Source organism: Microtus pennsylvanicus, chromosome 9 (genome assembly GCF_037038515.1).
Source record: "Microtus pennsylvanicus isolate mMicPen1 chromosome 9, mMicPen1.hap1, whole genome shotgun sequence".
NCBI lineage: Eukaryota > Metazoa > Chordata > Mammalia > Rodentia > Cricetidae > Microtus > Microtus pennsylvanicus.
The window spans coordinates 28,378,800-28,402,744 of record NC_134587.1 but is presented as its reverse complement, the minus strand read 5'-3'; the positions used below and the strand labels follow the sequence as shown (position 1 = coordinate 28,402,744).

The 23,945-nt window shown below is 42.4% G+C and overlaps 1 pseudogene; it reads left to right on the top strand.

Moving 5' to 3' along the window:
* The first annotated feature begins 6,115 nt into the window (after positions 1-6,115).
* Positions 6,116-6,710, top strand: LOC142856761 (cytochrome c-like; annotated as a pseudogene).
* Positions 6,711-23,945: the final 17,235 nt, after the last annotated feature.

Here is a 23,945-nt window from a genome sequence, read left to right as displayed (position 1 = left end):
CTACCTGGGGGGATGTACCCAGGTTCTCTTAGCAAACAAAGGAATTTCTTGTTCTGCTGGGGAAGGCAAACTATGATTCAAGTATTTATGGGATAGGAATCAGGTTCAAAGCTGGTAGCCATTAGAAGTGGCATTTTTAGTAGAACAGTTGAGTCAGAGATCAAGATTTCAACCTGACTTAACTTCATGGATAATGCCTGAATGGGAAATGAGGCTATAAAAACCAATGGTATTAATTATTCATATTTTTAGGTCTCCATGCAAATGATTGTCATTATTATGTCAGTCACTTTTAGTATATATTATACTTGTATTAGTTTATGAGATGAGAATTTGAGGTACAGTTAGAAACTGCGCCCTTGGTGAATGTTGCTCTGGACAGAATGGGGTGTAAACATCGGCAGGGAGGCTTCTTGTGCGCTCCAGCCCTGTGCCTGTGATGATGGCTCCTTCGTCATGCAGACCACGAGAGTGTGAGAGTTTCTCACACTCTGGGATCTTATCAGTATGATAAATAGCTAAATAATCAGATTAAAATTATTTACTTGTTCTTCTGCCCAAAAACACACTCCAAGGAAGAAATGGTTCATAAGGGTTTGCAGTACACCCAGGATTGAGATTTTTATTTTCCCCCAAAGACCTTACCACCAGCATGTACAATGCTGTCAAGGAGGCTTGGACTCTGAATTTTTTACTTTGAGGAAGAAACCTTTGAAAGATTTCATTTTATTCACCTTCATAATTGTATATATTTTAGGAAGTTTCTGCTGTATTAGGCATTCATAGTATTCAAATGACTCTTAATTTAGCTGTCTTTCCCTATATTCCTTCCCACAGCTCCCTCTTCCTTGCCCCTCCCCACTTGATTGTCCCATTCCAACCCCCCCTTCTATCCATATCTATGTATGTATTTTGTTTCTCTTTCCTAACTAGATCTTTCTGGTCACTCTAGTCCCTTACTCTATATCTACCCTCTGTGGGTCTAAAGGATTGTAGATTGGTTAGCATAGATTTAACAGCTAATATCTGCCTAAGCAAATGCATACCCTATTTGTCTTTCTGAGGCTGGATGATTTTTTTCTAGTTTCATCACTTCACCTGAAAATTTCATGATGTCATTTATTTTAACAGCTGAGTAACACTCTATTGTGTAAATGTATCACATTTTCTTTATCCATTTTTCTCTTGGGACACATCTAGGTTACTTCCAGTTTTGAAAGGATTAGATTTAAGAGATTGTCCTGAGTCTCAGAAGAGGTTTTGCCTGTAGGGACTTTTAAACAGGGTCAAAACTGACAGACTATGTGGACTTTTGATGACGCACTGAATGGTTTCTGCATTATGTTATGGCTATAAGTCTAGGAGGGACAGGGAGTGCAATGTGGTGGCTTTAATGAAAAAGGCTTCCATAGACTAACAGGGAGTGGTACTGTTGGGAGGTGTGGCTTTGTTGGAGTAGGCGTGGCCTTATTGGTGAAGTGTATACTGGTGGTTTGAGGTTTCAGGAGTTCAAGCCAGGTCCAGTGTCTCTTCCTGCTGGTTGTCAATTCAGATGTAAAACTTCCAGCTACCTCTCAGCACCGGTCTGCCTGCATGCTACCATGCTTCCTGCCATGACGATAATGGACTAAACCTCCAAACTGTGAGCAAGCTCCAATTAAATGCTTTCCTTTTAAGCATTGCGTTGCCGTGGTCTGGTGTCTCTTCACTGCAGTAGAAACCCTAACTAAGACAGGACTATTTTCTGTTGTATTGGGGTTTTGTTTGTTTTGTGAGAAGAACTTAAAGTTGGGTGAGGAGGGAGGGTGAGAGGATCTGCAAGGACTTGGGGGAGAGAAGAATATGATAAAAAATATTAAAATTTAAAAATTGTTTTAAATGATAAAAGTAGAACATAGGAAAATCCCCTTCAGAACAGTAGAAAGATGGAGCTAGGTAACCCTGATGCCTCTATCCTGTGTGAAAAAGAGATGGGCTAAATCAGAGATGTGCATTCGGACTGTATTGTTCTCCTCTGGGACATCACTCTGAGCACAATCAGGGTAATCCTTAGTTCTTCAGATTCTGACAGATCCACCAGTCATCTGGTCCGAGTGTGGTCATTAATTACTCCATCAGAAAACATGAAATAATTTGCTCTTGTGATTTCATGTCAAGTAACATTTTATCCATCAGGTGTTTTAAATAATGCAGTTTTAAATCACCCAAAGGCCTGTGCACAGCATTTCCTTTGTTCTCTATCAGGATGCTTAAGAAAGGGCTCTCTTTATCCTAAATAGAGATGTAAATAAACATCTTAAATAAAGATAAAGAGAAGAGCATTGCTCTCCAGAATGAAACCAGCAAAACCAGTCACGCCCTCATAAAAGTGTGCGTGTGGCTGAGAGTGACTAGGACCTCATTATTTTGGAGAAAGTTTAGCTTGTCTTTTATTTCCCTTAGCTTCATCTTTCAATGAATCATAAATAAGAAATGCCAAGTAATAAATGCTCTGCACAAAATGCATTTTAATAATCCTGAAGGGCTTCATTACTGTGGCTATCAGCTGGGAATGTAAATTGTGACTGACATGCTACCCTTCATTTATTGACTTCAGAGGTTCTGATTTTGCGGGCGTAAATGCTACAAGACTGCCCTAAACGTTTACAGAATAAATGAACTTGGCTCCATTAAATGGAACGCCTTTGCTTTTGAATGTTTAACAGATATTATCAGAGTCCACAGTATTGTATCAATATATATATATATAGTTGTGTGGTTTGGAATTTTTTAAATGAAAACAATCCATACTTGAAGGTAATAAATTGGAAAGTTACCCACAAGAAACCAAGCAGCTGTTTTCAATAATGCAGGTAAAGTCTAGTCATGGGAAAAATCTCCATTCTGGCCATGCTGTTGGAAAAGAGCTGGGCATTAAACAGCCTCCAAGACAAGCTAACAAATCCCCTGTGCAGTGTGCGCACAGCCTTTTGTTTCTTTTTTGCTTTGTTTGTTTGGTTTAATTTTATTTCTTCCATCCAGTGAATCCATAGTTTGAAATTCATTGTTGCTTCTAGAAAAAACAAAACAAAACACCAGTGTGAGAATGTTTTAATTGTGCTTTCCTATTGCCCTTTAATGTCCATATAAAAATCCCTAAGTAGCCATAGCCTCCTTAAAATGCTAAGTCAATAGCTACATCTCTCCTAAACCTCTCTGGCTGTCTGACTCCTGGACCCCTCTCTAAAGTCCCTTCCTTGAATTCACAGGTAAGGGATACTGCATAAATGTTTTATTGTTTTATTATATAATCCTTATATAAACACACTAAGTTCTGTGAGGACAGAGGTCTCATCTTACTCTTTAAGGAGCTTCCCAAACAGTTTCTCCTGGTGTCTCATGCATTCAATCATTACCGTTCACAGCTGTATAGGAATCTCTATACTGTGGCTCTAGCAGGTTGTGCCAGATGCTAACAGAGTGAATAAACACAGGAAGTGGGTGCTTGTGGGTTTAAAATGATATCCCCAATGGCTAAGGATGTTGAGCATTTCCTTAACTTAAGTGACTTTCAGCCATTTTAGATTCCTCTGTTGAAAGTTCTCTGTTTAGGTCTGCACTCCATTTTTTTTTTAAAAAAAATTGGATTATTTGTTCTTTTGGTGACTAATTTCTTGAGTTTTTTGTATATTTTGTAGATCATCCCTCTGTCTGATGTGGGGTTGGTGAAGATCTTTTCCCATTCTGTTTTATATTGTTGACAGTGTACTTTGCTTTACAGAAGCTTTTCAGTTTCAGGAGATCCCATTTATTAATTGTTTTTCTCAGTGCTGTGTCTCAGTGTCTGGGGTAGCCATCAGAGAAATGCAAATCATAACAACTTTGAGGTACCATCTTACACCTGTAAGAATGGCCAAGATCAAAAACATTGATGACAGCTTATGCTGGAGAAGTTGTGGAGTAAAGGGAACACTCCTGCATTGCTGGTGGGAGTGCAAGCTGGTACAGCCACTTTGGATATCAATATGGCAATTTCTCAGAATATTAGGAAACAACCTACCTCAAGACCCAACAACACCACTTTTTGTTATATACCCAAATGCTGATCAATCATACCACAAGGACATGTGCTCAACTATGTTCATAGCAGCATTGTTTGTCATAGCCAGAACCTGGAAACAACCTAAATGCCCCTCAACTGAAGAATGGATACATTCTTCACAATGTAAAAAAAGTGGTACATTTACACAATGGAGTACTACACGCAGAAAAATACAATGGCATCTTGAAATTTGCAGCCAAATGGACAGAGCTAGAAAATATCATATTGAGTGAGGTAACGCAGACCCAGAAAGACAATTATCACATGTATTCACTCATAAGTGTCTTTTAAACATAAAGCAAAGAAAACCAGCCTACAAGTCACAATCCCAGAGAACCTAGACAACAATGAGGACTCTAAGAGAGACATACATGAATCTAATCCACATGGGAAGTAGAAAAAGGCCAGATCTCAAGAGTAAATTGGGAGCATGGGGACCATGGGAGAGGCTAGAAGGGGAGGGGAGAGAAAGGGAAGTGTGCAGAGAAAATGTATGGCTCAATAAAATGAATTTAAAAAATGATATCCCCAATTCCTGACCTTTGGCTCATGATCCCTCATTGTTTGAAAACCACCTTTGTTAGGCAACACAGTTCTTTCCTTTGCCTTCCCTTCCTTTTACCCACCACCATCTGCAAAACCAGGCGTCTAGTTGGACACTGACGCCTATGCACCTTCTGTATTCTTTTATTTTTGAATCCTTTTTATTCTTGAGCCATCTTTTTTTGTATAAGTCACTTCTTCTCATCCCTCCCTGCCTGTAGCTATCTCCACACCCACAGGCCTAACTTATAGGTAGTCTTTATACCTATGTGTTTAAGGACCTCCTTTTGCTGTTGAGATACTCCTTTCTTCTTCCTTTCTTTTCTCTTCCCACTGCCTCATCTGCACCAACAGGCCTAGCTCCAAAACCATGGCCATCTTTCTTTGGTCTAATTAAATAGCAAATCTACCAACTTTACCCAACCTAGCTCAGGTCATACATGCCATGTAACAGTCCTATCTAAGGAAGGTCAAATTATCACATCAGACACAGAATCAGAGAAGTCTACATGCCCAGGTCTCTTCTGAACATACATGCAAAGGTATCAGATGAAATATCAGCAAACCAAATAAGGTACACATCAACAAGCTCCTCCACCATGATCAGGATGGGTTGTTCCTGAAAATACAAAGTTGGTTTATCATATATAAGTCAATGATGGTAATAAATCATATAAATGGACTTACGGACAAAATAGCATCACCATTTCAATAGATATGGAAAAACATCTTTGACAAAACCCAAATGCTTTCTTGATAAAAGATTTCATAGTACTACATCAATAAAGCACGACATGCTAATCATACAGAGACAGTAGTGGCATGCATGCATTGGTGCTAACCAGCAACCCTCTAATTGGACTCGAGGCCTCCTTAACAAGCAGACCATGCCTGGTACTGGAAATCTAGCTAACTACTCAGTGCTGGTGAAGTTGTTATTAAGGGAGAATCTCCAACCACTAATTTACTAAACCAACATAATCCCAAACAACAATCTATACATGGTTTTCCTTATGCCTAAAGATAAGTGTAGTCTCACCCCCATCAAAGAATCTTTCTTTTGAAACAGATGAGATTACTGCAGAAAGCTGTAACCAGTCAAAATGCATAGTTGTGGAGCTTAGACCCAGTGCATACATATAAGACACATTCCCACACCCGTGGCTCAGGGAACATTATGGAAAAGAGAATAGGAAGAGTGTAAGAGTGAGGGAATCTGTAAATTTGCTGTGAGATTGTGTTTCTCAGTTACTATATCAGAAGCCACATTACTGCAAAAACATGACCAGAATAAGGATGAAAACATGAGCGGAATAAAGATCACACCAATGAACATGCCAAACGGACAGAGAGGAGCCAACAAGTCTTCAACCATTAAAAAAAACTCTAGGCAGAAATAGGTGCAAGCAGGTGCATCCTTGGGCTAGAGAGCAGGATGCCCACCTTCGGTCAATAGCATTGTGGTGTTGGTTACCCCAGAGTGAATTAAAAATGGACGGTCTTGACAGAGACAAGGAAATTTTTGCTCGTAAGTGTGCCCAGTGCCACAGTGTGGAAAAGGGAGGCAAGCATAAGACTGGACCAAACCTCCACAGTCTATTTGAAAGGAAGACAGGTCAGCCACTAGATTCTCATACACAGATGCCAACAAGAACAAAAACATCACCCGGGGAGAGGATACCCTGATGGAGTATTTGGAGAATCCCAAAAAGTACATCCCTTGAACAAAAGTGATCTTTCCTGGAATTAAGAAGGAAGAGAGCACAGATCGATAGTTTATCTTTTTTCCCCCCTGAGACAGGGTTTCTCTGTAGCTTTGGTGTCTGTCCTGGAACTAGCTCTTGTAGACCAGGCTGGCCTCAAATTCATAGAGATCCACCTGCCTCTGCCTCCTGAGTGCTGGGATTAAAGCCGTGCACCACCACTGCCAGGCGTTGGTTTTTTTTTTTTTGTTGTTGTTCCTAATAGCTTATCTTAAAAATGCTACTAATGAGTAATTCCAGTGCCTTATTTATTACAAAACAAATGTCTCATGACTTTTAATGTGTACCATAATTAAATTCATACACCAAAATTCAGATCATGAATGGCTAGCAATTTTTGTTGGACAGCCCTGATTTAAGTAAAACTGACTCGTAGAAAAGTGAAAAAGAAAAAAAAAAAGAACTATAGGCAACTGGGTAAAGTATGGAATGGGAGAAGTGGCCTTCACTAGGGAAGAACACACCAATTGACTGCCTAGTGCTAAACAGTCAGCCCTGAAAACATACATAGAGGTATTATTATATGAACTGAACAGGTTATATTTAGGAATATATATATATATACGTATATATACATATATACGTATATATATATATTTAGGAAAATACATATATGCATGCAGTGATAATTAATGAAAACAGAGTCCATGAATTTGAAGGAGAGCATGAAGAGGTATGTGTGGGTGTTTGGAGGGAGGAAATAGAAGGGAGAAAATTTGTAATTAAATTATAATCTCAAAGAAAAACCCTAGAGAGAGTAGGATCGAAGGGAACATATCTCTATATAATAAAGACTTTACAGGACAAACCCACAGCCAACATTGTCCCAAATAAAGAAAAACTTGATGGAATTTCCTTCAGAAATGAGACAGAACCTCCTCTTTACTTCCTGGATGCAAAGGTGGAGCATCTCTCTAAGCCCCTCCCTACTACTTCCTGTACCTCTCTATATGTCCTGGATCCTCCAAAAACTCTATGGTTAGTTTTGTTCAGCTAGTAGCTAGTTAGTTCATTTCTGTGATTCAAGGTAAACTTTATTGACAATCTTGGGCATGTCACAGTGCAACAAACATATTCCACAACTGGAATGTCCCTCAATTGATGCATGGATAATGAAAATGTGTTACATATACTCTGAGGAATACTATTTTGCTGTAAAGGAAAATCAAATTATGAGATTTTCAAGTAAATTGATGGACCTAGAGAATATTAAACTGAATGAGTAACCTGCACCCAGAAAGACAAATGGAGCGTGGTAGCTCTCATCTGTAGTTCCTAGCTCCAGATCTTCAGACACTGAAGAAACAGAGGGCGTAGAAAGGGAACATATGGGGAGTGAGGTTGGGAGGGATAGCAGGTGCTATGAAAAAAAAACCAGAAAACTGCAGGGAAATTTCAACTAGGGAGGGGGAAGGAGGTCGACACAGAAAAGAAGGGAAGAGGGTCAAATAACACCAAAGCTGTTTGATAAAGCCTCAAGGAATCATGTTATTTTATATCTAACTAAAATTATATACCACACGCTTGGAACGCAGTAGTCAGATTATTAGAGCTGAAGTTGACCTGAAAGGCTCCTTCCAGTGCTCTGGCTTTCATGGTACCAGAAAATACTACGCAAGCTGCCAAGGGAGAGAAGCTACCTGGCTGCAAAACCTATGAGCTTCAACAACAGTCAGCATGGCAATGTATCTGCATAGGCACAAGTGTCACTCACGGGGTGGTGGTGATTAGCAGCTGCCTAATTGGACCAAAGGCCTACTCAAAAGGATAAAAGTAACACCCGACATTATAAAGCCAGCCAGCTTCCTTGGGCTAGTGTGGATTTCAGAAGACAGTCTGGCATCACTACTTTGTTAGTCCATTCATTTAATTACTGTTGAATCTTATAAGGCTACTCGGAGACAAGTGTAGCTGCACCTTGCATCAAAGAAGCTTCTCTTTATGTTACCTGGAGGCCATCACAGGAAACCACAACTGGACACAATGAAGAGATAAACAGGGAGCCCAGCACTAATGAAGACATATACAACATTGCGCCTGCATCTGTGACTCAGGACACGTTGTAGAAGAGCAGGTAGAAAGACTGCAAGTGCCAGAATGCCAGGAAGTTTGTTGCGAAACAGTTTCTCTTAGACATGGTTATGTAAACCAGACCAGAGTAATGGCAATATGGATGGACGTGTTACCATGAAAGGGGAAAAAAATCTTACTGGGTTCCACCCATAGCCAAAGAACTACGAGTAGCTAATGAGTAGTGAGAGAGGGAGAGTTAGCCTCTCCCAAGAAAGAGCTCCTAATTGCAGAGTGGTTGTCCTTAAAACCATGAGCTAATTACATTTTAATTAAAACTATATAAAATAAAATCTTTTATAGTAGAAGTGGAAATGCTTAATAGGTTTATATTCCATACTTTCAGTATATTTCAGTTCTTTCCTTAAGGTATGTATGTATTATTTACTTTTGGAACATAGAATTACCATTATTTTTGTCACTCTCTGCCCTCAGCCCACGCTGTTCTGCTCTAACCCAAAAGTGCTAGGACCAAGTCTCCTCTTTGCTTATGGGCAAAGTGTGAATTCTCTCTCTCTCTCTCTCTCTCTCTCTCTCTCTCTCTCTCTCTCTCTCTCTCTTTAAAAAATGAAATATATATATATTTATTTATTATTTTACATTCCAACTGCAGCCTCCCCTCATTCCTCTCCCCCATCTCCCTTCCCCATGTTCCCACTCCTTCCTCTCAATCCACTCCTCTGTTTTCTGGCATCAGCAAAACATGCATGACATATCAAGCTGCGATTAGACCAATACTCTCCAGGTATTTGGGCTGGATAAGGCAATCCAACACGAGGAATACATTCCTAAGAGCCAGCCAAAGCACCAGGGACAGCTCTGTTCCCATTGCCTGGAGTCCCACAAACTAACTAAACTACACAGCTGCCACATATATGCAGAGAGCCTAGGTGGGTCCCATTCAGGGTCCCTGGTTGTTGATTCAGACTCTAGAGTTCTGAATCAACATCTAGTCATCTAGCGTGACTGTTTCTATGGGTTTTCTTTTGATGTCCCTGATCCCCCTGGTAATTGTAGGCAATCCCTTCTCCCTCTCCTTGGCAGAATTCCACGAGCTAAGCCAATGTTTCACTATGTGTCTCTAAATCTGCCTCCATTAGCCATTAGACAAAGGCTCTCCACTGACAACCAGGGTAGTCACCAATCCGATCTCAGGGGCTGGCCAGTTCAGGCTATGCATCCACTGCTGCTAGGAGTCTTGGCCAGGGTCATCCTAGTGGACTTCTGGAATTTTCCCTGGCATCAGGCTTCTACTCAAGTCAATAAAAGCCCCCTTTCCAGTCACCTTTCTCAGTACGCTCCCCATCTGCTCACCCTGCAATCTAGATCCCTCAAATTCCCATGCCCTCCTGCCCCCTGCCCAGCCAGGAGATCTCTTTTCATTCCCTTCCCCTGGGAAAGCCATACATCCCCCACCTTGTGCCCTCCTTGTTACCTTGCCTCTCTGCGTCAGTTAATTGTAGCATGGTTTATTTATTTTATTTTACAGTTATTATTCATTTATGAGTGAGTCCATACCGTGTTTGTCTTCCTGAGTTTGAGTTACCTCACTCAGGATGATTTTTTTCTAATTCCATCCATTTGCCTGGAAATTTCCTGATGCCATTGTTTTTAACAGCTGTGTAATACTCCACTGTGTAAATGAAACACATTTTCCTTATCCATTTTTTAGGTGAGGGGCATGTAGCTTTTTTCCAGTTTCTGGCTATTACAAATAAAGCTGTTATGAACATAGTTAAGCAGCTATCCTTGTGGTGTGATTGAGCTTTCTTTGGGTACACATGCCAAGGAGTGGCATAACTGGGTGTTGAGGGAAATTAACTCCCAGTTGAGAAACCATCATATTGTTTTCCAAAGGAGCTATACAAGTTTGCACTCCCATCAGCAATGAAGGAGTGTTTCTCTTATTCCGCATCCTTTCTAGTATAAACTGCCACTTGTGCTTTTGATCTTAGCCCTTCTGTGTTGTGGAATAATCTTTTTGTACACCGTCAAGATATGTCACTCTGATTGGTGTGACTAAATAGTCAACAGCTAAGCGTGATTTGGGGGCAGAGAGGATGCTGGGAAGAAGAAAACAAAGTCACTAGCCAGACATGGAGGAAGCAAGAAAGCAACATGTGCGGGACAGAGTAAAGATAAGGAAGCCATGAGGCAGAAAACAAATTAATAGAAACAAATTAAATTATAAACGCTAGTTAGAAACAACTCTATGAGGTTCAGTGTGGCTGGATTTATGTTGGGTCTTTGATCCATTTGGACTTGAGTTTTGTGCATGGTGATAGATATGGATCTATTTTCATTTTTCTACATGTTGATATACAGTTATGCCAGCACCATTTGCTGAATATGCTTTCTTTTTTTCCATTTTATATTTTTTGCTTCTTTGTCAAAAATCAGGTGTTCGTAGGTATGTGGATTGGTATCTGGGTCTTCGATTTGTTTCCATTGGTCCTTCTGTCTGTTCTTATGCCAATACCATACTGTTTTCAGTACTGTAGCTCTGTAGTAGAGTTTGGAGTCAGGGATTGTGATACCTCCAGAAGTTTCTTTATTATGCAGGATTGTTTTGGCTGTCTTTGGCTAGTTTTTCCATATGAAATTGAGTATTGTTCTTTCGAGGGAAATTTAGTTTTATTTTTTGAGACTGGGTTTCTCTGTAGTTTTGGAGCCTGTCCTGGAGCTAGCTCTTGTAGACCAGGCTGTCCCCAAACTCACAGAGATCCGCTTGCCTCAGGAAGTACACTTGAAAGCATTGGCACAGGAGATCACTTCTTAAATATAACTAAGATGTCTTTGCATCAAAGATGGCAAAGACAAGTTTGAGGGAGATGTGACTCTGTGTTATGGGAGAATTAGCATGCAGGAACTAAAGAAGAGAGTTGGGGAACGTGAGGCAAACGGCAGTGTGTCTGTGTGATGTCACTCATGGTTAGCCAAAGCCAGCATTTATTGTGGTGATTTGACCCTTTCAGGTCCCAAATGGAAGCAACTTGACAAACCCCGACTGGCCCTGAACTCCAGGGCTACACGCTGACATGTAACACACCAATACTTCCACCACCACTCTCAGAATTTATTTCCATGTGTTACATTTTATGGATATAACAAATATACATATGGTCTGTTTCCCCCTTTACAGTCTAATTACTCTAAACAGCCTGAAGCTCTTTTAACTCTATGATATAGTCAACCATCATGTTTTATAGGGCTGTTTATTCCTGTCTTCTGAGGAAATATATGAGAATAAAACCATTCTGGAAATGAGAATCCAACATTCATAAAAGCAATACTGTAAATATATCCTATGTGTTAGTAGCATATAAAAGCATATATCTTGGCCCACCGTCATATAAGAAAAAGTGGATAACAATTGACGTTCATTAAAACGTATGCGTATATTAAAAGCAAAATTGAAATCATCTACATGGGATCTATGTGCTGAAGTCAGAGAAGACTATAGGAAACACTCTCTGGAGCCATACTTCTCCATTTGACCCCAGTGTAAAGCTTGAAGTCTGTAGTTCTCAGATGCAAACTATCCTGTGTTTCCTTGATGCCACTGCACTTGTGTTTGCCATGGGGGTTAAGTGGGATAAATATTATATGCAGAGCCCATAAAGTGGAAGCTGACCTGCTATACAGGCACAGCAGCTGCTGGCTCTGCACATGCATGGGGTGCTGTAAAGGCAAATTCTATATCAGACAACTGGGGCTCGGAAGGCTCTATGACCCTTCGTATGTCTTTGCCTCCATTTCCTCTTTGCAAAAGCATGATAATAATTGTGCCCATCTCCTAGGTCTATGTGACGATTAAATGAGATAAAACAAAGTGCTCGGTTTAATGCTTAGGAATAAGTTCTCAATTAGTATTAGTTCCTTTTATATTTATTATATTGGGCAGTTACTACTGTTTATGGCAGTTTGAAGGAGAATGGTCTCTATAGACAGGCTCGTGTTTGAATACTTGAGCCAGCCAGCAGAATTATTTGGGAAGCATCAGGATGAGTGACCCTGCTGGAGGAAGTGTGCCACTGGGGGCAAGGTTGAGTTTAAAAAGACCTGTGCAGTGTGTTCCCTGCCTTCTGCTTACAGTTGAGGGTGTGAGTTTTCAGCTGTTGATTGCCAAGTTTTTACTCGGCCAATACAGACTCTGACCCTCAGGAACCACAAGGCCGGTTAAAATCTTTCTTTTATAGGCTTCCTTGGTCCTGATGTTTTATCGCAGCAAAGTTAGCGCACCATTGTTCTCTAGATTCCAGTCGGCTTTCACCACCCACGTCCATTGCTCTCTGCACTCAGTTATTGGTAGGCACTTTCTTCAGTGCTGTGTAGCATCCACTTTCTTCCTCCAGTCACTCAATAAAGCACATTTGTAGAATATTTATAAGTATAGAAAGCCATGCAAAGCCAAGCCTTCTAAAAGAAGTACAAACACAAATAAGACTGCCTTCTACAGAATCCCAGATAAACACAGTACAAGCGCCAACATTGCCAAGTCTCCATCACTGTTTTACTTGGCTTGTCTTTCAGTGTAATCCGGGGGAATCTAGCAAAAGGCCTTTACTTCCTGTTTGGACTTCTCAGTATTCTTGGGTTTAATTTTTCTCTTCCTTTTACCAGTGGACTGCATCATTTCTTTTCTTCTAAGCTCATCTTTACTGAGGGGCTACACTTCAAATTCTGAGGATTCAATAACGTGCAGGAAGCATCACCGAGTTCATGCGCTGTGCACAGGGATGGTGGAGATCTGCCTTCACCCAGTGGTTACCATGAGGAAAGGGAGATCCAATGTTTCAAAATTACCTTGAAATTGTAGTTTTATGTGAAGGCTCTTGGTTTTTTTTAAATACAAAATGAATTAAACCAAAGCCATCATATGAATAAGAAAATAATTTATAAGCTGGAGGTCTGTTGAGGGCTTGACTTGGCAGCATCAGGTTAGTATTTCCTCTTTTGCTTCAAATTTATTTTGAAAGATGCCATGCCTATGAAAAATTCATGGTATTTGTGTATATGCATGTACCATTATCTCGATTCGCCAGCTGTGGCATATTTTGTTTTTTCTCTCATCCTCTACGATCTTTTGTTCATTTGTTTTTTTTTTAAGACAGCATTTGCAATAAATTGCAGATCTGACACGTCACACCTACGTAGCTTAGAAAGCAGAGGCCGAGCACTGACGTTCATTTAATTGTGGATTAAGCACAGTTCATGTGGCGGACACACAACACACCATGATCTTTCCTCTTTTCCCCAGGGCCTCCCTTGACTGGGGTGCAGTCTTCTCATGCCAGTGAAGCGGGAACCTCATTTCTCTGAGCCTGTGGATGTTACCTCTGTTGGTTCTTGTCTACAGTGGCCATGCATCTGACTGGAGAATGCTGGGTCGGCACGGGGGTGGGGCCGTCTTTCGCCTCCCATCCCCATGTTGTGGCCTGATGGAAGATACTCCACGGATGTCTGCGCCCAGGCTGTTAGGCTGCACATCACTTCAAACACTCTTCCCCTAGGGAATCCCCAATTTCTCTCTTTGTCACCACCTCTGCTTCCACAGGAAGGGCCCTTTAGTCATTTTGGTTAACACTTCCTCCCTCTTTCTTTTTGTATCTCTTTTCAAAGCTTTGGTACAAGGTCGACCGAGCATTTCTGCTTTGCTTGTTTCCACATTGGCTTTTCATTATTTCATATGTCAGCATCTGAAGGGCAGAAAAATTCAGACATATATTCCAGAGAAGCCTCATGAAGGGAAAACTAGGCAAATTTTGCTCTGTCAATATTGATTTGGATTTAAATGCTTAAGAAGGTCCAAAGGTAGGTTTAAGAAAGAAAACATTCAAAGTGTAACTGGGAATGTTCTATAGGTAATGAAAATCCCCCAGAGAGCTGGCTTGACTCCCAGCTGAGTAATGCCATCTGAAGCATCTCATAGCTGTACCTCTTGTATGCCTCGGAAAGCAGACGCTGCTCAGGTTGTGCAGCCAGAAAAGGCCCTGTCTGTTTAGTTCCCATGTTGAGAAAATCCAAAGCACTCACCTGCCTTAGATAGCACTTTTAAACACACTGACACTCAATCTAGCACGGTGTGAGTACTCTGTGTTTCAGGTCCAAGTGGAAATCACTCTAAATTGGTTTGCAAGTGCAATAGTTATTCATATTCATAATGAACACTGAGGATTGTCTTGATTCTTCTATGTCTCCAAGCATTTTGACTATATTTGGTTACTATGTTCTCTAGGATGACTTTTGAGAACTAGAAATAGATGTTCGAACCCTGTCTTGGCTTCAGTGTTTAACTCATGCAAACCCATTTCCCCTAATCCTCTGTGGTCAAAATCATCAACCTCTTTATCCTCATCACTGTCCCCTTCTTCTTCAGCAGCAGCGTCTCACATCACCATCACCAGAGCTATGATGCCCACTTTACTTTTGGGGGGGGGTAAACAAGAGGGCTAATTTCCTTAATATTTTCTTGAAAAACATGTGGCTACTAGGGACAACTGAATGCGCCACCAGCCAAACTATTCATGGTTGGTTACCGTCCATTCTTTTTTCCTTTTCCTCCCTTCTTCCCTTCATCGAGGTTGTATGCGTAGCTCTCTGTTCTCCTGTTGGACTAAGTCCTTTATCTGTGTATCTCCTGGTATTCTCATCTTTACAAAGGGGTTAATGACAACAAGAGCACACAGACTTCTTATCGTTAGTCATGTTGCGTGTAAAAGTGGTCTGAAAAGTGGCATCTTTGCCGTTGGTATTGTTACTGTTATGTGGGTGTGGCATAGGAAACAAGCTGAGTTTTAAAAGTAAGTCTTTTTTTTTTTTTTTTTGGCTTGGTGAGGGACAGCCCTTGAGCTTTAGGACTGATCAGTTAGCTTAGAATTCAAGAACGAAGCCAATGGGCACAAAGAAAGACTCTTAGGGCTAAATATGGTACATACCATTTCCTTGTGATACTTGGTGAATGAGCTGTTTTTACCTTAGTAAACAAGGGAATAGCACTAACTTTGTCATTACTAAGTTACAAACTGTCAAAGTTTGTAGCTGACTTGCTGCCTTGAGCAAAGATTTGAAAAAGTGGGGAATGGCAACTGGTTGTTTTTCACGAATATTTTACACACACACACACACACACACACACACACACACACAGAGAGAGAGAGAGAGAGAGAGAGAGAGAGAGAGAGCGCTTTTATTATCAGGAAGAAGCTCCCAGGTGATTTTTCCTTTTTCAATTCACTGTAGAAATCAACCCAAAATGTGAGGACAGGGAGGAGAGTGTCAGTTACCTAACATGGTACTAAAATAAAAGACACAGGAAGGCTGCGGAATTCAAAGGCTCTGAAGTATCCAGAACTGAGAAGGCTCGTGAGTGGCCAGTTCCTGACCTCCTTGCAGAGGGACCTTATATAACAGGAATCATTTCCTTGGCCTGCTTTTCTTCTTCTGAAGCCTTTTAATCGCACAGTGGGCAGCCAGACTGTGAAGGAGTTGCTCCAGGATGGAAGAGACTCACAAATCTCTTCTGTTCCAGGGCCTAGCGTGTGACTCGGAGCCCATGACAGGATTATATAACTCATCCACAGGCCTACAGATAGTGTGGATTCTCTTCTGAAACCGGGAAGATTTCTTTCCTCAATCGCTTGAAAGCAGAAGTCAACCCCAGTTAGTACAAAATTATTTATTATGTTCATTTTCTGGAGTTGTCTGGGAGGCTAAAACAATGGGGCCTTTCTCACCCATTCCCCACAGATTTGGAGGTCAGAAACCCAACATCAAAATGTTTTCAGGGTTGACTTTTGAGGCCTCTCTCTTTGGCTTGTGGATGGCCACCTTCTCTCTGGGTTTTAATTTTGAAAAGTGTCTCCCTTGCTGCTCTGAATGGCCTAGAACTCACAATGTAGAGGAGGCTGACCACAGACTCACAGAAATCCATCCACCTGTCTTTGCTTTTAAAGTGCTGGGAGTAAAGCGTATGCCTCCCTGCCTGTCTTGTCCCTGGTTTTTATATTGCTTTGCCTTTGGCTTGACTGAGTACCAAGTTTCTTTTCTTATAAGGATGCTAGTCATATTGGATTAGAGCCTACCTTAATGCCTTCATTTTTACTTAATAAACTTTTGAAGTTCTATCTCTAAATATCAGAACATTTTGAAGTCCTGGGGTGAATGATTTAACATATGAATTTCAAAGGATATTTTCTTTTTCAAATATACTGGATTCAGTTATGGGGTGCTGCTCAGTTCTGAACGTTCCAACACATGGGGTGCTGCTCAGTTCTGAATGTCCCAACACATCTTCCCCTATTTTCTGAAACAGCTTTCAGGGAAACACCTGTGCCCCTGAAATACTTAGAACTGAGACTCCAACCAAAGCTGGAGCCCATCGGTACCCGCAGTGCCCTACTCAAAAGGGAGAGGCTAAAGTTAATGTTCTCAGTAGCCTTTCTGTCTCTCCAACTTCATCCTCAAAACAAATGAGCAAAAAGGACTTTTAAGTAAGTTGCTATCTTCTAAAAAATTGCTAGCATACTTGGATGAATTTTCTAATTGAACCTGCCCAGTGAGTGGTTCTCTTGTCAAGGCTGCAATATGTTGCCATAGAAAAAGGCCTGGGCTTTTGATATATTCCCAGTGGAGTCCCAAGTACCTGGAGAGTGCCTAGGTAGAGTAAGTCCTTGTGCCTCCTTTACTCTGAGGAAAGCCAGAATGGAACCCTCTAGAAAACAGACCAAAGGGAGGGCTGCCTGATAACCAGGTGGCGCTTCACTTCAAGGGCTGCTTGAGAAAGACAGGCCTTAGGAAACGCTACTGGGCTGGAAACAAGTTGTGCCTTGAAGCCTGTGAAGCTAAGTAGCTGTTTTGCCCTTTTTTGTTATTGCTTATGAAAAACTCTTTGCCCTGGAGAGTCAGTCTCCAGGAGATACGGAAGGCACAAAACTTCCTCACTGTTTCCAAGCTGACAGAGAATCAAAAACAAAACATAAAACACTCTTAAGATTTATTTTAGTAACTTTTGAAGAGCTGTCTAAGCCATGTGAGGTTCAAGTTTTTAAGTTACAAAAGGAGGAAAAAAAGGCTCGCCTTTTAATACAGCTATTGCTCTTCTGGTGTCTGAGACTTTGAAAGTGTGTCTTGGTGCCAACAATTTTATTAAAAATAAAAGCTGGGAAGGAAGACCAAAGTGAATGGTAAAATTGATGCCTGTTTGACTCCCAGTAAACTGGTAGTTATATCACACGAGGCATCTCTGAGGACTGTCTAGCTCAGATCAGATGACATTTAGGAGAGGCTCGGGTGAATGACATTGGCTCTTAGAGTAAGATTTGTGCTGTCTACAAGGCTGTCTTGAGTTATTCTAGTCAGTGGGCAGCAATGAGTGACTGGAAGTACAGGCATCATATGCTTAGAATCAGGGCTGAGGACTGCAGAGGGCAGAGCCAGGGATTGGGTCTGGGCTTCAAGGTGACATATGTAAGCTGGGCAAGGAGGGCATCTTTGGTTTCAGAGGCTGTGGATGATGACCAGGCCTTGGTTAAGGTTACTTGTGTTTTCATTCACAATGGACCAGTTCAGTCAAAGGATGTGTGTATGAATACATAAGGACTCAATTGATGGAGACTCTCCTTCGGCAGAGAGATGGGCTCAGGGGTAAGGGTCAGTGAGGAAGAAGCCAAGGTCAGCTGTGGTTCACGTCACACCAGTGAGATACCCTGACTCTTATGGCATGGCAGCACCGCGATGTTAAAGCCGAGAACGATGTTTTGCCAAGTGTGGAAGCCTTCATCAGTCGCCTTCCTCTCCGAGTCTGGCCATGCTCAGAGTTTACTGTGATTGGTTTCTGTGGGGTCGTTAAATTTAAACATGCCTGGGGAGCTTCCCTTCTGCCTTTATTCTTCATTAGTACACAGTGGGTACGAGGTTGGCTTCCTACTAAGGAGGAGATATAGTACCCTGAGGGCATTCATTTAAGTAAGTGTGTTCCTAAGTCCAAAGGAGACGCTGCACTCTGACTGCAGGCAGTACCTGGCGTCTGTACAAATAGGGTCAAAGTTACTAATGCAGCCCAGCTTCCCTTGCAATGCTGGGATCGTCATACTTGGTGAACTAAATCTGCGGCACAGAAATAGCAGACACAAAGTGCCCTGGGTGTTCAGAAGGAGAAGGAAGCTGAGAGCTGGCATCATTGAGGGCGGTAATTTGGAAAGGTTGACTTCTGCACTGAGCACTGGAAGTGAGTAGGTGGGGGGCTGAGGAACAGAAGGAGCTCTCGATTGATGGACAGAACAGCGTGAGCCAAAGACGGGGAGCTGTGCTGAACCGTGCTGACTGGCAACCAGTAGTTGGCCAGCTAGATTGTGGAAGTTTTTATCATCAGAGCTCTGTGAAGTAGTCAATCCCCTTCGGGCACAGTGAGAGACTTTTAGTTTGTCCTTTGAACTGTTTCCAAGCATTTTCCCCCCAAAATTCTTATAATCAGAAAACTGCCAGGAGCAGGTTCTGGGCCATAACTACCTCCTTTAGCCCCAGGACTCATCATCACTGGGGCCTGCAGGGCAGGGGGATGAACCCCACGGACTCCTGTGTCGTGTGCGCCACTTCTGTTCTTCTTCTCTGATGTATGCTATGCCTTGAGGCTTGCCTTTGGAAGACAGCCATCCTTGTACCCTGCCCCCTCCCCCAAGAGGAGCCCTGCCAACAGCAGATCCATATGGCAAAGGAGGGGAGAGGGGAGAAGGAGAGACAGGAGGAGGGATTTCATCTTTTATACAGCATTTTCCACATGCAATAACTTTTTATGAATAGAAAGTCTATTTGCCCTGAAAAGCACATGTCTTCGGTTATCGGCGTGGTGATTGGATTTATCTGAAGGCTTTGCCGTTCATAGCAATGAGTACAGTATTATGACGTGTGATCTCTACTGTTGAACTGTCTGGAGTCGTGAGGTCTGCATGTGAGGAATGGACCTACCGTGTCTCCCCGGAATAGATGCACCCCCTAAGTGGGTTAATGCAGCTCAGCTACATTATCTGTCCAGTATTAGAGTAAACGGTTTGGACTTAGTGTTCTAGAAAGGCTCTTTCACGAGCACCAGGCATCTGAAGAGCCTCCTGCACTTACTGTTTGTTCAGCTGAAAAATAACCACAGACTAATGAAATAAGTTGCCTCTTTATTGACAGAAGATTTATCTAATTGAGTGAGCATCGTGACCCTATGTAGAAAACATGGCACGTTGCACTATCAAGGGATACAGAGAGTTTGCTAAATCAAGCGTCCTTTCTCCCTGTCCATCTTGGGGCTGCTGCAGAGCGTTCCATGCGGCTTGACCTCTCAGCACAGCATTTAAGGATGTGCAGTGAGTACAGAAAAAAAAAAGCCAATGAAGAAGGAGGATGTTTCTGCAGCCAGGCAGGTCTTTCCTGGTGAGATGTGCTAAGGAGAAAGCTGGAGAGCTCTCTTTTCCTTGGAAGGGTGACCTTATGTATCCTCACAAGCATGTGCACACACATCTTTTAGAGGTGAAAATACAGGGAGAATTGTCTCGGGTTCCTTGTCCCTGGTGGGCCTCTCTTTCCTCCTGCTCAGTACTAGTTATTGTCACCTCTGTAGCGCTCAGATCCACCTTGGAACTTCTGGATTTCAACCGAACGCCTTTGAACATTCTTCCGTTTCTTTTTTTCTTTCCTCTTGTGTTTGTTTGTTTCTTTGGAGGGCTTGTGCGTGTGTGTCGCAGGATTTAGTGATGGTACAGGGTTTCCCTGGAATAATTGACAGTACTCCTCTGTCTCTTCAGTGCTGGGATCATAGGACCGCATTTTTCTGGTCTCCTTGTTGCTCCGTGATCTCTCTTTGTCCTCACCTTCATCATCTTCTGGTGGGAGGAGACATGGTAGCTGTTGCTCCTCAAGACGTCAGGCACACTTGGGAGGAATGTGATCCTTGTCACCCTCTGACTTTTGACTCTCCTTAAAACTTGCCCTTTGGCTCAGTAGTTAGGAGCACGCACTTGCTTTTTCAGAGTCTCACAACTGGCCTGATTCCAGCTGCCCGGGTCCCAACCAGGGGCTGGAGAGATGGCTTCGAGGTTAAGGGCACTTGTTGCTCTTGCACAAGACCTGGCTTTGTTTTTCAACACCCACATGGTGCTTCACAACCATCCATAATTCCAGTTCCAGGGGATCCGATGCCCACCGAACTCTCTGGGTACCAAGTGTGCACACGCTGCACAGACTATGAACTTAAAAAGAAAAACCTTGGGGTTTGTTCTTCTTTCTTGTTTCTGACCATAGCTGTAGTCTTTTTCTGGGTGACCACAATTACTCAATATGAATTAACATATCACTTCTTAAAAATGCCTCTTAATTCTACATTTTAGTAATGCCTTCTACCAGACTTGGTTTTCAGGTGCTTGCTGTGCATAACTTCACTGGAGAGAGATGCAATATTGACTCACATTCAAACCTAACGTGATCCAAATTAAACCCACCCATTGCCTCTTATATTAGTTGCTTTCCTTGTGACTGGGACAAAATACTACACGAGATGAACTTAGGCAGGAGCATTTGATTCTGGCTCACAGTGTGTGGTGTGTCATGGCGGGGAAGTCAGGGCAGCAGGATGTGAGACAGCGGGTCACACTGGCTTCACAGCCTCAAGGCAAACACAGATGGATGTCCCTGATCTGTCACTCTTTCTTTTTGGTTCAGTCCTATATCCCAGTAGTGGTGATGCTCGCATTTCAGGTAGGTCTTCCCAACTTCATTAACCCAGACTTAATATTCCCTGACAGATGTGCACAGAGGTTTGTCTCCCAGGTGAATCTAGATCCTGTCAGGTTCACAGTATTGACCACCACACTACTTACTACTACTGAGTTCTGGGCCTCTGCCATTCTTTAACAAGACCATAGGCACGGCAAGGTAGCTCAGGAAGGTGAACTCGAATGTTTACAAGGCACAATGTCCTTCGAGACAAAATGTCTGTGATTTTTTTTTTATGCAAGCTTGGTTTCCCATTCCCTGGCGAACTTTCTATGGCAAACAGCTGAAAGCCTAGACAAATGGAAATTAAGCTCCCCCAAATATATCCAGAGATTACGTGGCACTTTCTGAAGCAGCTCCCATTTTATCTTCCAGCTTAATTTTCATCTGGAAAGCAATCTCCATCCCATGGACGGCTCTAGCACGTTGCGGATGCCAGCTGGGGGAATTGTGCTTGCCATTTTTAGTCTGAGCCATTAAGCTTCTGCAAAAATTTCCAAGGTTTTCTGAGGCTGGTGAGAAACTGCAAGGATAATGCATGTTTTCCATGCCAAAAGATGGGAATTAATGAGGGAAAGGAACCGTTTATCTTGTGCAAATGACCAGAGGAGCCTTGCCAAATCCCTTCAAGTTGTGTCTTTCTCTCTTGGCGTTTTCTTGGAGTGAGTACATCTTGGTAATGAGAATTGTATGTGATTAAAGAGACCTTGATGAGCTGACGTGGCCTTACGTGACTGCAATTAGTGATTGGAGAAAATACCGGGAGTTGACAAATTCTTTAAGACACACCCAGAATGTGTACTGAAACGCGATAGATCCGAGTGTCCATTGGGTAAGGTGGCACAAGCCTGTAATCCTAGTATCCGAGCCCCAAGGCTATGGTAGGGTGCTTGAGTGTTTAAGGCTAGTCTAGGCTACACAGTGATCCTCTACTTAAAAAAGTTATTATCTGGGCATGATCGCACACTTATAATCCTAGCACCTCGGGGGGGGGGGAGAGACAGACACACACACAGAGACAGAGAGAGTGACACACACACATAGAGACACACACAGAGAGACAGGAGGATCACTTGTAAGTCTGAGTTCAAAGCCATCTCATCCACACAAAGTGTTACAGGCCACCCTGGACTGCATAGCAAGACTCTGTCTCCAAAACCAAAAGTTGCTTTTTTCTTTTTCCATTCTTGAAACTGCTCTATGCAGTCAATGCAGAACTGTGAAAGTCATGCATGTGTGACTGGATTAGTTACTTGGGAATTATAACTCTTAACAACTTCACTGTTTCTTATTCAGTAGACTCCTGGGTCATGTGCAGGACTGGCTGGGGTGGGGCTTGTCTGTAGCGCACCACGCCTGTCTGCGCTCCTTGCGCTGCCATACAGTTCGTGAACCAGGCAAGGGGCTGGAGATTGGAACACACAAAGACACACAGACAGAGACACGGATCATCCTTGAAGCTGAAATGCCTCAAGAATGCCCCCTTTATTATGTACCAGAGCCGCTTATATATGGATCCTTAATTGATAGTCACGCCCCAGCCAAACCCACCAGAAACCACTCCCCTGCCATCAGGAACTCCTGAGGGTCTGGTGCTCAGAGCAGCTGCAAGCATTACAAGTTGTTTACCTGAAATTCAGAATCTGGGGGGTTCACAGCTCCCAACACTTGTCTATGGAACGACCTAGTTTAATTGCCCCAAATAGCATAACAGTCTAAGAGCACAGATATCTGGGGACTACTGACTTCTGTATGTAGAAGGAAAATACCTGGGAGGCTAAGGATGTGGGCATCACTCTCATTACTTCTTAGAACTAACAATGATAGAATTTAGGGCTCCCGCCTTCTTCTCTGGATGGTTACAGTACATTTAATTAGATGATTGATACACTTTTGGACTCACACAGATATTTCCATATACTCACTTTCCCTTCACCTTTTTTTTTTCTGATGTGTGTGGGGAGGGGGAGGAGAGTTTAAGACAGGGTTTCTCGGTAGCACTGGCTACCTTAGAATTTCCTTTGTAGACGAGGATGGCCCCGAACTCACAGAGATCCACTTACCTCTGCCTCACAAGTGCTCGGGTTAAAGTCTTGTGCCACCACCACTTCCTTTCACCTTTTTAACACACCCAAGACCATGTAAAACACTTATTTCCTATACCAAATGCTCTTCGCCTGTGGATTCCTTAGATGGATGTTTCCAGAACTCTCTATAGATATCAAGCTCCATGGATGCTCAAATCTCCTTTACATTTCTGTATGAAACGTGCATACGAGAGACATATGCACATCACCCTTTATGCTCCTAATCCTTCCTGGCCTCTACATCTATCCAGTAAATCATCTCTAGGTCTCCACAGTGTCCGGCACAATGAGTCTCCACAGTGTCCGGCACAATGAAAGCACTATATAGTGCACTCTTTAGGGTAGAATGACAAGACAACATTGTTCACCACCAAAACAAATGCAAGTGCTCTAAGTATTTCCAACGCACGGTTGGTTGAATGAGAGAAGTGAAGGCTGACTTTCATCCAGGTAAACAAACTGTTCTCTGAGATACGGGACACAGGGCAGGTGGAGCTTGTTAGGTGTTTGGATATGCAGTTTCTTGGGCTCCATCATCCAGATACGCCTACTTCTTTGAACCCTCATTTTGCTTTTACTTGTTCGATTTGCTTCTTGGGATCTTTTCTTTCTCTACTTTTCCTTTCTTGCCCACTGTTTCCTCTG